The sequence below is a fragment of the Canis aureus genome, chromosome 22, assembly GCF_053574225.1.
Source record: "Canis aureus isolate CA01 chromosome 22, VMU_Caureus_v.1.0, whole genome shotgun sequence".
Classification (NCBI taxonomy): Eukaryota; Metazoa; Chordata; class Mammalia; order Carnivora; family Canidae; genus Canis; species Canis aureus.
The window spans coordinates 23,433,249-23,450,136 of record NC_135632.1 but is presented as its reverse complement, the minus strand read 5'-3'; the positions used below and the strand labels follow the sequence as shown (position 1 = coordinate 23,450,136).

Sequence of the window (16,888 nt, the reverse complement as noted above, 5' to 3'; positions counted from 1 at the left end):
ACAACCCTCCATCATGCTGCTCTCAGCATCTTCAAACCTACTCTGGGAGTATTTAAATATTAAATCCAATAGTTACCCTAAAAAGTATAGACTTGCATGATGCATAAAGCTAGGAAGGAAGTTTGAGAGAAAGTTAAAAAGTGATAACCCTCACCCCCACCCCTTCTCCCACCCACCATGGTCCACAGACCCATCTGTGCAATGTCGGCCAGACCTCTGAGGACTCAACAGGCCACCAGAGTGAGGCAAAGTCTTGAGCTATAGGGATGCTTTGAGTAGGAAAACAAAGCAATATCATCTGATGAAGGAAGAGAGCCATTATTTTATATTAACTATTTTATATGAAGGGAAACAAAGGTCAAAAGAGAAACCTTAGCAATATTATAAACAGATCAGATATATACTTAAGGACAGGAGAAGGTACATAAAATTTAAAAAGAAACATCGTATCTAAGGGTGAGGTAACGTTTAGGATTTTCTTTAAAGTACAACTGCAAAATAAAGGGTGAAGCAGGCCAAGATTGGCAAAATGCTGACAACACTTCACTGTAATTCTCTCCACTTTTGAGTGTATTTGAAATTTTCCCACAATAAAAAGTGTGGGTTTTTTTTTTTTTTGAAAAAGGAAATATATTCACAGTGCTCAGATAGAAAGTATATTGTGAATATTTCAGCCTGCTAAAGGCATCTGCTAAAACAGGAAAGAGGCTAGAAGTTTCAAGAACTTATAGGACAACTACTCCATGGGTTTTTTTTTTTTAATTTTTTAAAAAGATTTTATTTAGTTATTCATGAAAGACACAGAGAGAAAGGCAGAAACACAGGCAGAGGGAGAAGCAAGCTCCCTGCAGGGAGCCTGATGTGGGACTCGATCCTAGAACCCAAGGATCATGACCTGAGCCAAAGGCAGATGTTCAACCATTGAGCCACCCAGGTGCCCCTACTCCATGGTTTTGATCTCTATATGAGCTGAAGTCAGTCTCACTCATAGGTTCCAGAATGCTAGCAAGAAAACTCATTGACTTTAGAAAAGAAAAAAACCCATATTCTTACATTGAAAGATTACCACGCAATCTTTAAACGAGACATATTTATACCAAAAAATTATTTATTATTTATCTAAAATTCAAGTTCAACTGGTGTCTTGTACTTTTACTTGCTAAATCTGACAACCCTATCAGTATTTTATACTCTAACCAAAATTTGACACCATCACCAAAGTTTGATCCAAGTACATTTTCTATCTCCATCCATGTCACCTTCCTCTCTTTACTGGTCATCCTTCCTCTATTTCTCCCTTCCTTTTCAATAAATTCTCCACGCTTTTTTCTTTCCTTATCATATGGTTAATTTCTTCCATAGCAAAACTACTTTACTCACACAAATCAATGGAACACTTCCTCAAAATGATATGAGCTGGAGATAAATCCAGATTCAAAACAAAGTCAAGTTAACATCTCACTAGTGTTGGCATGTTTTGAATAACTGCTTTTCTTTCCAGTAGTAGAAACTCAAACGTCAAGAGCTTAGGAATACCCAGAAAGAAAAGTGAGAGAACAGACAAGAGAGAGCCAGTTTGGCCCTGAATCACCCCTACCACAGAGAGGGATATTTAGTCTAGTTGTTTACACCTTAAGAAGTGAATCTAGATAATTGGTCATATTTAAAATAAAAGACAAATTTTACTTTGCAGATTTTTTTTAAACAAGAAACAGGGCAAGAGAATCAAATGTAAGAGATAATGTAGAGAGCTCTTTTGCTGACATTTTGTAAAAACAAAAAATTTCACAAGTGTTCTAATTAGTTCTCAACCTCTGTAGGTGGTGGGTGGCATGACTTATTATCATACATTTACAAAGAAAGAAACAGGCTCAGCAGGGTGGGGAGGGGCTAACTGGGATTCTGGAGTTAGGGTTGGGGGTGTGAGAAGCCAGGCTTTGGGTGTGAAAAGGAGCATGGAGACCCTAGTGGACCTCTGTAATCATTGGAGCAGCATGGTGTCAGGATGCATTCCTGAGGAATCTTTTATTTGCAGGTGACAGAAAATGAGACAGGCAGTGAATGTTCTGGATCTCAAGACTGAAAAACCCAGGAGTCATCTAGCATGTCAGGCATGACTTTCTCCAGGGGATAAAACTACATCACTGGGTCTTGGCCTTTTTCTCTTAGCTTTCACCTCCACTGTACTGGCGGCTCTGTCCTCAGAGCTGATTATTATTTATCTTTTTTTCTGGCAAAAAAGCTCCACCTTTTGCATACTTTCAGGCTCCAGGCCTACAAGAAGTAAACAAACAAAAAGGAGCCCTTTCCTAAAAGAATCAGAAACATTCCCTTTGAGAAGCTTTGGCTGTCCTTGGGTTGTGACTGTTTCCTAACCAATTACTGTAGACCAAGAAATGCAACTGATGGATTGGCTTGGAACCCTGGCCAAGAATGAACCACCCCACAGTACATGGCCCAAAGTAGGATAAATTCCTCAAGTGACTATTTCCTGCCATGTGATCAAATCTCTGGATTCTGACAGGTAGCACAACCAACCAGTATTTCCTAGACCACCCTCTCCAGGACCTTTCTTAGGTGGGTCCTCCTACCTCCTGTGAATGAGAAGAATTCTCTGGGGTCCCTTCAGATGAGTCTGTGCCTATGGATATCAGTTCCCACTCCTCAGAAAAAGACTGAGAAGCGAGATAGCATGAGAACAAGAAAGGAAAAGCCAGTGACATCAAGGACTGACATAGCCAAAGCGTACCATGAGTATTCTTCAAACCCAGGTTGCAGTATACCACAAGGAGCCCTGAGCAGGAGCTAGATGGAAAACAAAATGGAATGAGATAAAATCCAGAGGCTATGTAAGAGATTCTTGGTTATATTGCTGATACTGAGAGGCCAGACTGAGCTACATGAATAGCTTTTCGATTCCCTGAGAAAAGAACCTAGAGGTTACCTGAAGGTAACCTGTAGCTGCCACAGGATTATGGGTAAGATCTACACATTTTCTTTATCATTTTCTCAGTCTCCTTTCTGTAATTTGACTCTATGCTGACTGGCCATACCCAAGTGTGAATCCAGTGAATAGATGGAGTAGCTATGTATTGTTTTTAAACCATCCCAGATCTATTTCCACCTTTTTTTCTGGTAAAAGCAGAATTTAAAAAAATAGATAAGCTGGGGGTATGCAGGTAACTTATTTGGTTAAGCTTCTCTTTGGCTCAGGTCATGATCCCAGGGTCCTGGTCTCAAGCTCCCACATTGAGCTCCCTGAGCAGCAGCAGGGAGCCTGCATCTTCCACTGCCTTTCCCTTTGCTTGTGCTTTCTCTCTTCCCACCATGACGGTCAAATAAATGAATAAAATATTTTTTTTAAAGTAGATAACCATCCACTCTCAACCTTAGTGTAGTTTGAATGGGATAGAACTAACTCCCCAGCTCTAGAAACAGTCAAATCAGAGAATTACATGGCCATCGCCACATGAATAGTTCAAAACACACCAATGACACTTAACCACTGGACTGGAAACACTAGAAAAATTCCTCTTGTCCTGGGTGGCTAAGAGAGAAGGAGGTAAATCTAGTCAACTTGCCACCACTTAGAGAATCTTTCTGAAAATAATGTTAACATGGAGAAAGGCAGATCCAAGAAAAAGAAAGAAACAGATTCCTGGTTACAGACCTGGGTACTTGGATTCAGCCATGTTTGAAGCCAAATATGAAAGCTAGATTTCTTTTTCATTTAAATTCCTGTTTTGCTAAAACCAATTTGAGTTGGTTTCTGTTGTGTGCAACAAAAAGACATCCAACCAAGGTCACTGCTAGCTCACACACACACACACACACACACACACACACACACACACGGATGTGAAAATTAGCCCTGAGGGCTTCACGCTGAGCAGATCAATGGCATGTCTGTGCACATTAGAAAAAGTTTCCCTTTCCTCTAGGCACATGGAGTCCAAATTAACTCAGCTAGGGGAGTGTGGGCCAGATTTCAGCCACTTCTCACCCTCTCAGCAGTTTTGCATTCTGTTCTTACTGCATATATTTATGTGGCAGCTCTGCGCCTGGTTAACATACGAAAAGTTGGAACTTATTAACTCAAATCTCCTAGTGACAAAGGCTTTGGTTGGTTGTGTTAGGACATGTGACTCACCAAGTTCGACACAGGCAATTAGGGTATAACCAATGTACCAGTTACCAATTCACACATAAGTACTCAATAAATGACTGAACCTCATCACTATAAACAGATAGGACCCCTTAGTTATCAATATCAACCTGGAATGAGTATTGGAAATAGACAGAAAGGGCTGTCTAGTGGCTGGTTTAGGACACCTGGTCAAAAATAAAGGTAAGCATCAAGAATCTGCCAGAATGGCTAGCAGAGCAGATCCTCTTAAGAATTGGGTGGTATGGGGGCACCTGGGTGGTTAGTCAGTTAAACGTCTGACTCTTGATTTTGACCTAGGTCATGGTCTCAAGATTATGAGATAGATCCCTGAGTTGGATCCATACCCAGTATGTTTAAGATTCCCCCTCTCCCTCTCTGTGCCTCCTATCCACCCCCCCCCCCCATTCCTGCTTATGGGATCTTTCTCTCTCTAAAAAAAAATAAATAAATAAATTGGGTGGTATGTGAAAGGAACCTTTCCCCAAAGACTGACTCTGTGGTTTTAAAATATGCCCTTCAGAAAGTAAAGCCTAATTCCCTTCCCCTTGAATGTCATCTACTCTTAGGGATTTGTTTCTAAAAAATAAAATGTGACAGAAATGATGGTTTATGACTTCAGGGATTAAATCTTCAAAGCATACCTTACTCTCTCTGGGAGCTTGGGGCAGCACTGAGCCTGAAAGTTGGGCTAGTAATCGGCCAATCCTTCTGCAGGGGCCAAACCTAGTAGAAATATCAGCTTCCTCATCAGACTCCAGGTAGACGGAGGTTCCGAGAGCTAAGCTGCACCAAGATGAGTTGTCTGGAGCTGCCAGACACACGGACAAAGGGAGAGGGAGAAATCACACCCAATGGCAGATCTAAAGTCTTAGTATAACACAAAAGATAAGAGGTGAAAATCAGAACTAGAAAGGAGTATATAATTGAGACAGAACACACAGTAACATTTCAGGGTGAAGGCTTGAAAAGGAGGAATCTGAATTAGGCAGAAACCCTCGGCCTGGCCAAGGGAGGAGGGGCTGGACAAGCCGGGTTAAAGGCTCAAAGTAGACTGGTGATTTTCAAATGTGAACATGCAAGAGTAGTTGCTTTCTTTCTTTTCTTTCTTTCTTTCTTTCTTTCTTTCTTTCTTTCTTTCTTTCTTTCTTTTTCTTTAAGATTTTATTTATTTATTCATGAGAGACACAGAGAGAGGCGGAGACATAGGCAGAGGGAGAAGCAGGCTCCCTGCAGGGAGCTCAATAGGGACTCCATCCCACGACCCCAAGATCCTGCCCTGAGCCGAAGGCAGACGCTCAACCACTGAGCCACCCAGGCGTCCCCAAAAGCAGCTTTCTTAAACAGAAATTACCAGACCCCACCTCCAGAGATTCAGATTCTAATGTCCGAGGAGGAGCCCGACAATCAGCCTCTCTAACTCGCTCCTGGTGTACTGTGACAAGGGCCGTGCCACGCAGAAGGGCTGGGATTATGCAGGGCTTTGAGCCCCACTCTGGCGCAGCAGCAGGAACATGGAGAGGAGATACCTTTGAGTGGAGAGCCATGCGTGTTCCCTGAATCTAATGAGATATCTGCATGTTCCACCCTTATGTCCCCTCCTGTTTCTTAAGCTCCAGCCTCTGCTCTGTGCTACTCCATTCCATGCTGAAAATGAAATCACTGTGAGGTAAGTGCTATCATTTACTGAGAGGCCACTATCGATTCATTGACAGCATACCATTCTGACATCACACTTAGTAAGGGGAACACTCTTATTACTTCCAATGTACAAATGAAAACCCAGAACTGACAGTGTTTCGTTAACAGGCCCCAAATCATGCAGGGGGTTGAAATAAAACTTTAGAAGTCATTCTAACTAAGAGTGAGAGAGGTCTGTCCCTTAGGAAGCAGGAAGCCCAATGTGCCCCCCAGTAAAACAAAACCCATCAGGCAGCAAAGAACCACATAATGAGCTTTTGCTGTCATTATTTTTCCAAGAGAAATGACACGAGATGGTACCTTGTTTAATGAAATCTTGGAAGCAATTCATTTCCTTTTAAAGCAGAACGCAATCGAGATGCTTTTGATATTTCTCTAAGAACCCCTGCTACAGGGCAACCTTCAAAAAATATCAAATAGAAGTCAGGGAAAATCTCTAGGTTGGCTATTAATTTCCTATCATGTGCACAAATGACCGATCTGTAGCTTATTTATTTGCAACTCTAACCCCCAGAGACAAAGCCTATCTGGCTCTGTTTGGCACTAGGTTTATTGCAGTTGGATAGGAAAAGTTGGAAACTGAAATGTCCAACCTATTATTTCTACAATCCATATGACAAATACCACGCAGCATTTAAGCTCTCATATTTTAAATAAGCTTTGGAATATTGAACATCGTGTACAGAATATATTATTAAATGAAAACAATCCATTTAGAACAATTTTTTAAATCATGCTTAGGCTGATGCCTTGGTTTGGGTTCCCATAGCAGCAGACTCTATGAGTTAGGAATTCAAATTCAAGGAGTTTGTTTGGGAGATGACCACAGGATACACTGATAGAGGAGAGGGGAAGTGAGAGAGGAAAAAGGAAGCTGCCAGTGAAGGTCACTTTGGTCTCTGCCATGCAAGTTAACCTTGTGGGCAACCCCACTAACTACTGGGAACTCTGGAGCCAAAGTAGATGACATTATGGCCTAGTTATCCCGCAAGAGAGGTAAGGAATATGAGTTATTTATTTATTTATTTACTTATTTATTTAAAAGAGAGGGCATGAGTGGAGGGAGAGGCAAAGGGAGAGGGAGGGAAAAGTAGATTCCCTGCCGAGTAGAGAGTCCGATGGTGGGGGGGAGGCTTGATCCCAGGACCCTGAGATCATGACCTGACCCAAAACAGATGCTTGACCAACTGAACTCAGGCACCCTGAGATTTTTCTAAATTTTATTTATTTATTCATGACAGACACAGAGAGAGAAAGAGAGGCAGAGACACAGGCAGAGGGAGAAGCAGGCTCCCTGAGGGGAGCCTGATGCAGGATTCAATCCCAGGACCCAGGAATCATGACCTGAGCCAAAGGCAGACGCTCAACCGCAGAGCCACCCAGGCGTCCCAACACCCTGAGTTTCTTAAACAGTAATCTCTGTCAGGAGTTATTTAAAGGCTGCTCCCAGGGACCATTAATACTCTGGCATTTCCAGCTTGCCACAGATGTAGAATAGGCTCTGGCTGCCAAAACAAAAAATAAATAAATAAACAAAATAAAATGAAAAAACTCAAGGGAAGAGATGCAGATCCTGGCAGTTGGAAACAGGCAAAGATGATACCCTATTTAATGAGAGCTTGGATGCAATTCATTTCTATCGTGTGGTGGTAAAGGCTGAAGGAGAACTGGCTGAGTATTCTGTCTGTGATACCTGGATACCCCAGAGCCTAGAGCTCGAGGTAAAAGCTTAGGTATTATTAGTTTTTCACAAAGTGTGACCCCAGGGAGGAGTGAGGTAAAAGGAAATAAGGCAGAGAAAGTTTTAATCAGTGAAAATGTGCATGTCAAGCTGGTCATCCTTTGCTGACAAGTGTGCTTGATTGATTGATGTCACAAAGCTGCCTCTCCAGAGGGTGGATGAACTACTGCGTCGCAGGACAGTCTATCTTAAGGAAGGGAGGAAAAGACTTAGCCCTCAGCTTCTGTATCTTGTTGGTGAAAGGTTTCCCCATGACGCAGTAACTCCTGAATACTTCCAGACTCTGCATGTGGGGGCGCCAAGTAGGTCTCATGGCAAGAGGGAAGCCAAGAGTAGGAAGCGAGAGGCATCCAGTATGGGCAGAAGAGGGATTGCAGGGTGGACCTCAGTGACATTTGCTAGAGCCCTACATACTTAGCTACTACAGTGGCAGCCCAGGGAGAAAAGCTGGCCAAGGGCCTCAGAAACAATGAGGGACAAGAAGATCTGAGGTATTGCCTAAGATATGGCTGACACGTTTTTGTTATGTTTGTGTGTACATACGTAAAACATACACCCTCATGTACAAACACAATCATATTTAACAGGCAACTGTTAACAAGAGATGGGGGTAAAGGTCCAACAAAGCTTTATTCCCTCCTATAATCTCTGATATATGCTTAAAGGTTTAAGTATTTTGAATTTTTAATGGGTAAAGGTCAGGATGTGGACAGTTTTAGAAAGAGAGGCAGAGTAGTAACCATCTATTCTTCAAAGTAAAACAAAGCAACAAAAAATTAGTATTCTGTGTCTTACTTATGGACACAGACAAACATAAACATCACAAAAAGAAGACAAAAATTTGAATCTTTTAAGAGATTGTTTAGAAAGCAACTGTAAGTCACTTTTTTAAATGTGAGAGGTATACTTCTTGCCTTACGATAAAATCAGTCTCCAAATAATTTAAGAATATACTTTGTTTATATATCTTGCTTCGTTTATTCATTCACTCAATTAGCCAATAGCCGTTATTCATCAAATACCTTCTGAGCCCTTTCAATGGACAAGGTACTTACCACTCACTGTGATAACAAGAAGAATCAAAAAGAATTGCTACCTGCTAGGGTAGGTAAGATCAGTCATGTCAGTGACAATTAGTATTCCCTAAGTATCCAGATGTTTCCTTACCTTTTCCACCCTCCATTGCAATGAAGTGGGGGCCATGTGACTAACTCTGTCCAATGAACTTTGAGCTGAAGTGAGGTGTGTCCCTGCCCAGCTAAGGCAGATGAGAACTTATATGACTCCCCCAGCTCTCGCTGACCCTAGAATGATGACTCTGGAGGCCACATTTTCCTAGATGACATAGCTACAAGAGGGTGAAGGACCATCAGACCTGCTTCGGATCTTGCATGGATAAGATATAAATCTTCCTTGTGTTAAGCTCTTGAGATTTCAGGGTTGGCAGCACACTAGTGCCAAGCTTAGCCTGACTAATACATAGACATATAAACAATTACAAAAATGTTATTACCATGTAATAACATAAAAAAGAGGTAAATTCAATGTTTACCTCTAAATTTGTTTTAGTAGAAAACAAGGAGAGGTGAATTAATCAAGCTGGAGTTGCCAATTACACTTCCAATACTAAGCCATAATCCCCACATGGAGGAGCAGCTTTTCCTATGGCCTGGACTAAATACAGACCCTTTTCTTGATCTAGGATCCACAAAAACACCTTACAATCTTATGGGTTATTGTTATTTAGTAGAAATACCAGAGAAGCACATCCACTGCACTGACACCAAAATCCAAAGAGACTCACCAAATGATGTGCTTCATTCTGTGTGCTATTTCACTTTAGAAGGCATATCCTGACAAGCCTCTGACATTGTACTTTTAAAATTTTACAACATAGCAGACTCCTAAAATTTGCACTGCTTTTCTTCTACCCTTAATAAGACAGGACAACAAGGGCACATGACCTTTGTGATATTTTTCCCCAAATCCATAACCTCAGTCTAATCATGAGAAAACACCAGACAAACCCAAAGGAAGGGGCATTCTATAAAACATCTGGCCAGGACTTTTCAAAGTGTTAAGATTATAAAAACAAACAGTAAACAGCAACACAAGGGAAGACTGAGCACCTGTCAGAGATTGAAGGAAAACTAAGGAGCCATTATAACTCAAGGCAACATGGTATCTTGGATTGAATGATGGAACAGAAAAAAAGAGAGAGTAGTGGAAAAATTGGTGACATCTGATCTAAAGTTTATCAATAGTGTTGCACTGATATTTATTTCATAGTTTTGATAAATGTGCCATGGTTATGCAAGATGTCAAATTAGGGGAAGCTGAGTATATGGGACTTTCTATACTATCTTTATAACTCTTCTGTAAATCAACTATTAAATGGTTAAAAGTTTAAGGAAAGCAAGATAGAAAGGGTCTGGTTAATAAGGTTGAATATACAGAAAGAAAATAAAGGTACATGTGAGGAAGTGCATGTGTTTTTGTCTGTTGGTGGGTCTGTGTGATGCTGTGTGGGTCTGGGTGTGTGTATGTGGTCGGGGGACATCTGGTGTGTGGGGTGTGTGTATATATGTCTCTGGGTGGATGACTGTGTTTATGTGTGTATATGTTGGAAGAAGAGTGAATTTATATGCACACAGCTCTACTGTGAGAGAATTAACAAGCTAAGGTACTTGCATGAGAGTGAGCACAGTCTTAAATTTTGACCCTAGTCACCTTGGTTACCTCACCCTAGACCCAGTCTTTTAGTGAGGCTGCCAAGAAAAGCAAAAGATCACACAGGGGGCACCTGGATTTGAACCAGGGACCTCTTGATCTGCAGTCAAATGCTCTACCACTGAGCTATACCCCCTGATGGCAATAAGCTTCACACAAACACCTATTTCACTTTTATGAGTTACATCATACTTCATAAATACCTTTTATAGCTGATCTTCTTCTTGGATTTAAATTCGTCCTCAATTCCCTTCCAGCCGCACCAGCTCCTGCTTTTCCCAGAGCACATATGCTCATTCTCTTCCCAGCACCTTAAAGCTCAGTGTTATTCTCAGTATAGTTTTCCACTTTTTAAAATACACTACCCACTGCCCAGAAATCTCTGGGCACATCTATGAATGTTTTTTCCTCCACCCCCACATTGATGAATGTTTTAAGTATTATGGGTCACCAACGAGTATTGGACAGGGAGGGAACGTCAGCTGGGTATCCACACACTTCAGAGGTTCGTGTCTAACTCTGAAATTGGAGGCAAAGGTGGTGTATGTGCATTTATTATATATTGTGTATGCTTTCATCAGATTTTCAAAGAAGATCTCATCCAGGATGAACTGTCTTATTTTACAGTCAAACAACAACAACATCTAGGTATTCCAAAGTCCACAATTCACCTTTGAACACTTCTGATTCCTATTCCCTTCGGTTCCAGTCTGGGGATTTTTAATCATGTGTATCTCTGAGATCGAGAAGAAAGGGCAAGGAAATCTGTGCCACTGCAACAAGGCCTGTTGCCTCCATGAAGCTGAGGAGTGAACAGCAACCAGAGCCTCAGCTCACAAGCTCTCTGAGTGCCCAGACACCCATTCCCAGTCACTCGCCCCTGAGGCCTTACAGGAACCTCAGATTTTGTACATAGTGGCCTCAAAACAAACTCATCACCTTCCGCCCAAACCTGCACCTCTTCCCATTTTGCATTTTGTAATAATAACAGGTCATATATACTGGCCACTTGTTACATGCCAGACACAGTAATAAAGGTTTTACCCATAACTTCCCAGGGGATCATTAAAAAATGCCAGTGAAGTTAGGTATTATTATCCACATATTGATTTTTCAGGTAGGGAGACTGAAGCACAGAGTGGTCACACAGCTAGGAGGTGCTGAGTCAGGGATTCCAGTGTAGGCTCGGGACTCAGAGCCAGGCCTGCCTCCCTAACCATATGATCAGCCTCCTCTCTGTCTTGGTTGGACTGTGTACTCAGTCATTTGGTCAAAACACAATTCTGGGCTTCTCTCACCTTCTCTTCTCCAGTTCTAGTTAATCACTGGGCATTGTTGATTTTACTTCTGACGTCACTTAGCTCCACCCCACTCCTACCCTGGCAGTGCCACCACCCCTTAAATGGCCTCCCAGCCTCCAGCACTGGCAGCCATCCCCCTGTTGCTCCCAGAGCTGCCTGTTTTAAAATGGGGTCTATCTAGGTCACACCCCTAAAAAATGCCTTCCCAAAAACTGCAAGTCTTTAAGCACGATATGCAGAGTTCTTTTCATTTGGATCCCTATCTGCCTCTTCAACATCATCTTCTGACACTCCCACATCTTATTTTGTGCTCTAGCTGCCTCCACTTGCATCCGTCTGGCCCCAGCCTCTGCCCAGGCAGCCTTGTCTGCCTGGAACTCCACCACCACCCCCATACCCCTTCTTCCACTCCACCCTCTGTCCTGTGAGATATTATTCATCTTTGCAACTGTAATTTGCCATCAGCAACTCAAGGAAGCCTGCCTTAACCTTCTAAACGGAAGGAATCACTGCCTCCTCTGCATGCTTGGTGCTGGCACAGCTCCGGGCAGTTCACGTCACTCTGATTTTGTACTTTGCAGGCCAACTTCCTGGTTGAGAGCACACTGAGGCCTAGTCACCTTTGGGTTCACACTTGGCACAGTTCTGGCTCATAGTAGGTGCTCTGTGTGTTGTTCAGGCTCATCTAAAGACGCAGCATTGTCTGGGCTGTGGGCAGGGGTTAGACGCAGACCAAGGTCTGACGTCTGGCCCACACCGGGGTCCTGAGTGAAGGCACCCACGCTGGGAGTACGAGGCTGCAGAAAATGAATTGGAGGTGGAAAGGTAATAGAGATTCCTCAAGCTTTAGAGCAGGAAAAGAGTGCAGCTCCCTAAACTTCGGGCCCATTCATGCTCACCTCTAGCAGTGTTTTGTGAATGAAGACTTTCACTGAGTTGCTGGATTGACCCTACAGTCCTGGTACTTTGGGAGCATTACTAAGTGGAATTTTGTCACAAAACTTTTAACACTAGAACAGTATGAGTAGCATCATGGAGTCGTCAAGGCTGTGTGCTCTGACTCCAAATTCTAGACCTTCTCTTTGTAGACTTTTGAACATTAGCCGATTACTGAACGTCTCTAAGTCTGTCTCCTCATGTAAAATGAAGATTCTGGTGGTATGGTATGTTTCTTGTGAAATTTAGGAGAGAAATGGAGGAGTTAATTGATGTAAAGAATTTAGACTAGTGCCTGGCATATATACAAGGGACATTAGTTATTATTCAGCCTTGAGCTACAGAAAATAATTAAGCCAAAGTCCATCTATATTATTCGGAAGCAAAAACTGGAGTGTACAGGGGGCACCTGGATTTGAACCAGGGACCTCTTGATCTGCAGTCAAATGCTCTACCCCTGAGCTATACCCCCAGTGATAGAAGCTTGTTTTTATAGTCTATCTCTCTCTCGACTCTCTGGTTCTGAAACCTCCAATGACTCAGGGGAGCTATAATTAGAATGCTGCCTGGAAGGAGTCTGGGCATTACAAGCCTTAGAAATTTATTATGAAAAAAGACAGGACTCCTGAGAACAAAGCTCTCGGAGCCCAGAAACTCTTCTTATGCTTCCCAATACTCAGAGCCTGTCTGTCCACCCTATCTCACATAAAGCGAATCTCAGTGCCAGGTAAAAATCATCAGGTTTTTCACAAATGGCAACGTCAATATAATGCCTGTCATACTTCCTTTATAGCCAGCACTCCTAGCAACTGAGATTCTCATTCCTCTTAATGACTTCACAGAACTGAGCTCATAATTGGCACTCCATAGATATTTGTTACATTGAATTGATTCTGAAAAAAAAATGTATAAATAATGATTGGTGTGAGATAGCTTTTCCATAACTGTAAGATGATTTTAATCTTACAAAGACAGATGGTCAGTGAGTTGGATTCTTATGTAACATAATTTGCCTGGAACTTGGAATATTGTCAACTCCAAAAGGTCATTTGATGAAGAGAAACAAGGCTCCAAACAAGAGCCTTTAATCGGTTAAGTAAATTATTTATCCCAGTCCTACCTACCACCAAAGATTCCTTTTCAACTTCCAAACACAACCGCAATTAAGGCCACCTGTATTTCATGTCTGTAACCCCTCTTACTTGCATTCCCTGCAGTTTATAACTTTGACCAATTCTTTTTGGAAGCATTCTTTTCTTTTGACTGCAATACTTTGATGAATTCCTGATCATGGCTTTATATAAAGACATCTCTCACCCTAATAAACTGTTCAAGTCCTCCTTATGGAACTCTTGCATGCTTAAACCTATTGAGAAGTCTCTCTTCTGCTGATTTCCCAGATCACATACATTTTTCAGGTCTTTTCAAAGGATCCTAAATTGAGGATGGCCATTTTGTGTCAGGCAGGGTTGTGGTTGGTTGGGAGTTAAGACAGGGGAGAAACTCCATTCTATTCTTTTTCTCCTCTGCCTCAGGCTGGATTTGAGAGCCAAGAAGAGAATCACAATGCATGTTTTGCTCATTGTTCTTTTCTCACCTGGAACATCAGTGGGAGTTGAGATTTTAGCAGTAACAAATGTAGTATGTGCTTCATATCTAAGAACCAGCACTGGAAGGGATTTGGAGATCATTTATTCCAACCACTTCTTTCGCAGACCAAGAAAACACAGATGGAGGGAAGCTGTTTAAAGTTGCAGGCATATCTGGGTGGCTCAGTCAGTTATGAACACGACTCTTTATTTCAACTCAGGTCACAGTCTCAGGGTCCTGGGATCAAGCCCTTCCTTGAGCTCTGAGCTCACCAACGAGTGTGCTTGAGATTCTCTCTCTCCCTCTCCTCCTACGCCTCCCCCAGTACGCATGCCTTCTTGCACACACTCAAATAAATGGATGAACCTTTTAAAAATAATAATAATAAATAAGTAAATAAAGTCACAGATATATCAAAGCAGGATCAGAACCTGCTCCTGGAGGGAGCAGTAAGGCTCCACTTACTAACAGCTCCTTGGAGACCCCCAGTGCCAGGAACAATGTGTGACTGTTTGTGGGATAAACATCAAACTTACCATCAACTGAGAAAAGGAGGGTAAACTGAAAAAGAACAAAGACCTTTATTTGGAGACTCAGAATTGCAATTTGGGGAGCGTAAATTCCAGGTGGAGTAGTCAGAAAAGTATTCTGTTCCTGTGGGAAAAGCACAGGATTTTTGTGAGAAAGAAGGAAGGAGGGATCACATGATTTAGATAAAGAGAAGAGGAAAAATCTGGGACTGACTGGTTAAGCTGCTTCTATCTTATTGAAATTACTTTATTGGTTCTATCAAATAAAACTGTCTCTCATATGTTGGAGCCAACTTTACTGTCCTCATAAGATCTAAATACAGGTTGCTCTATCAAAATGTTATCACCCTTACAATAAATAAATTGAGGCACAGTGAAGTTAAATACCTTACCTAAAGTCACACAGCTGGTAAATTTAGCTATGTGTGCCCAGAGTCATCTTGGAAATCCTCAAAGGTAACCACAGTGTGATGGTTAATTTTATGTGTCAACTTGACTGGGCCACAGAGTGCCTAGATATTCAGCCAAACATTATTATTGGTGTGTCTGTACAAGTGTTTCCAGATGAGATTAACATTTGAGTTAGAGATTAAATAAAGCGGATTGACCCTCCCTTTTTAGATAGGGGCCTTATCCAATCAACTGAAGGCTGGAATAGAACAAAAAGTAATAGGGACCTCCTCCTGCCTGACATCTTTGAACTAGGACATTAGTTCATTAGTTTCCTGCCTTCAGAATCAAATTGGATATCAGCTCTTGGGGTTTGAGCCTGCTATCTTTCTGCATGGTACTCATACCATCTGGTCTCAGGTTTTTGGACTTAGACTGGAACTTCTCATCAGCTCTTCTGGGTCTTCTGATTATTGACCACAGATCTTGGGACTTTTCAGCCTGATGGGTCTTTCTCAGGAGAATCCTAATATACATAGCAAACTCTGGGAAGAATAGTTGGGTCTGCACTGGCCTTGAGGATACCGTCCATATTTGTTGAGATTTCGTATACCTCAGGAAGTGCAGAACAGCTGCACCTACCCTACCTATAAACGAGGGGATCAGGAATGATGGTTGAACTGACCTGCTGCTGTACTCTTAACTTCTCTTCCCTTTATCAACATGTGAACTGTCTCTCATTGTCAAAACATAAGTAAAAGTTAATATGTGTTTTAATTTTAAGTTATACAAACCAAGTAATCTAACCTGAGCTCCAAAGCCCATCACTGAAAGATTTGCATCAGAACTACAGAAGAGGAGATGATAGCACAAAACATCTTGCAGAAAACTCAGGAAAACTGTGGCAATTATTCAAAATATGCTCAACTACAGAGTTTGGGAAACTGGGTCTTCCTACTATTTTCAGATCCTATAGGACTATTTCATAACTAGAATGAATTAAAATTTAAGTTTCAATAATCAGAAGGCTTTTTCCCCTTATATTAAGGATTTTCCCCCTTATATTCCTTTTTAGTTGAACTCTTGTTTCACTTTTTCATCCTCAGGGTTTTTGTTTTTTTGTTTCTTTTTTTACTATAAAATGGAGATATTGTCATTAGAAGAGCTCCCTAATCTTTTCCAATCCCAACAATGTATGACTGACAAATTCAAAATTTAGCTTCTAGTAGGGAGACTGGGTCAAAAGTACAAGTATAACCCAAAAAATGTCAGAAAAAAAGTTATTCAAAAGAAAGGGAATATGTTTCTATGGGCATAAGATTTACCATCAACCTTACTACCCTGATTTTTCCTCATTTTTTTCCACATAAGACATTTTTCTTATAAATACCTATCCTCTAGGAAAAGATGCTCAGCATCACAATCATAAAAGAAATGCAAATCAAAACCACAATGAGATACACTTTACATCCCTTAGGATGGCCACTATCAAAAGAACAGAGAATAACAAGTGTTAGTGAGGTGGAAGAGAAATTGGAGCCCTCATACACTGTTGGTGGGAATGTAAAATGGTGTAGTCATTATGGGAAGCAGAATGGTGGTTCCTCAAAAAATTAAAAATAGAATTACCATATGATTAAGCAATACTACTTTTGGTATATATTCCAAAAGAATTTAAAGAAGAATACTGAAGAGATAATTTGCACACCCATGTTCACTACAGCATTATTCACAATAACCAAGAGGTGGAAGCTACCCAAATGTCCATCAACAGATGACTGGATAAAAGAAATATGGTATAAAT

At 41.4% G+C, this 16,888-nt stretch overlaps 2 non-coding genes across 2 annotated transcripts; both read right to left on the bottom strand.

Annotated features, from left to right (window-relative positions):
- Positions 1-10,401: 10,401 nt before the first annotated feature.
- Positions 10,402-10,473, bottom strand: TRNAC-GCA (transfer RNA cysteine (anticodon GCA)). The gene has a single exon. It is a non-coding gene; the product is annotated as a tRNA-Cys (tRNA).
- A 2,501-nt stretch (positions 10,474-12,974) lies between these two features.
- TRNAC-GCA (transfer RNA cysteine (anticodon GCA)) lies at positions 12,975-13,046 on the bottom strand. The gene has a single exon. It is a non-coding gene; the product is annotated as a tRNA-Cys (tRNA).
- Positions 13,047-16,888: the final 3,842 nt, after the last annotated feature.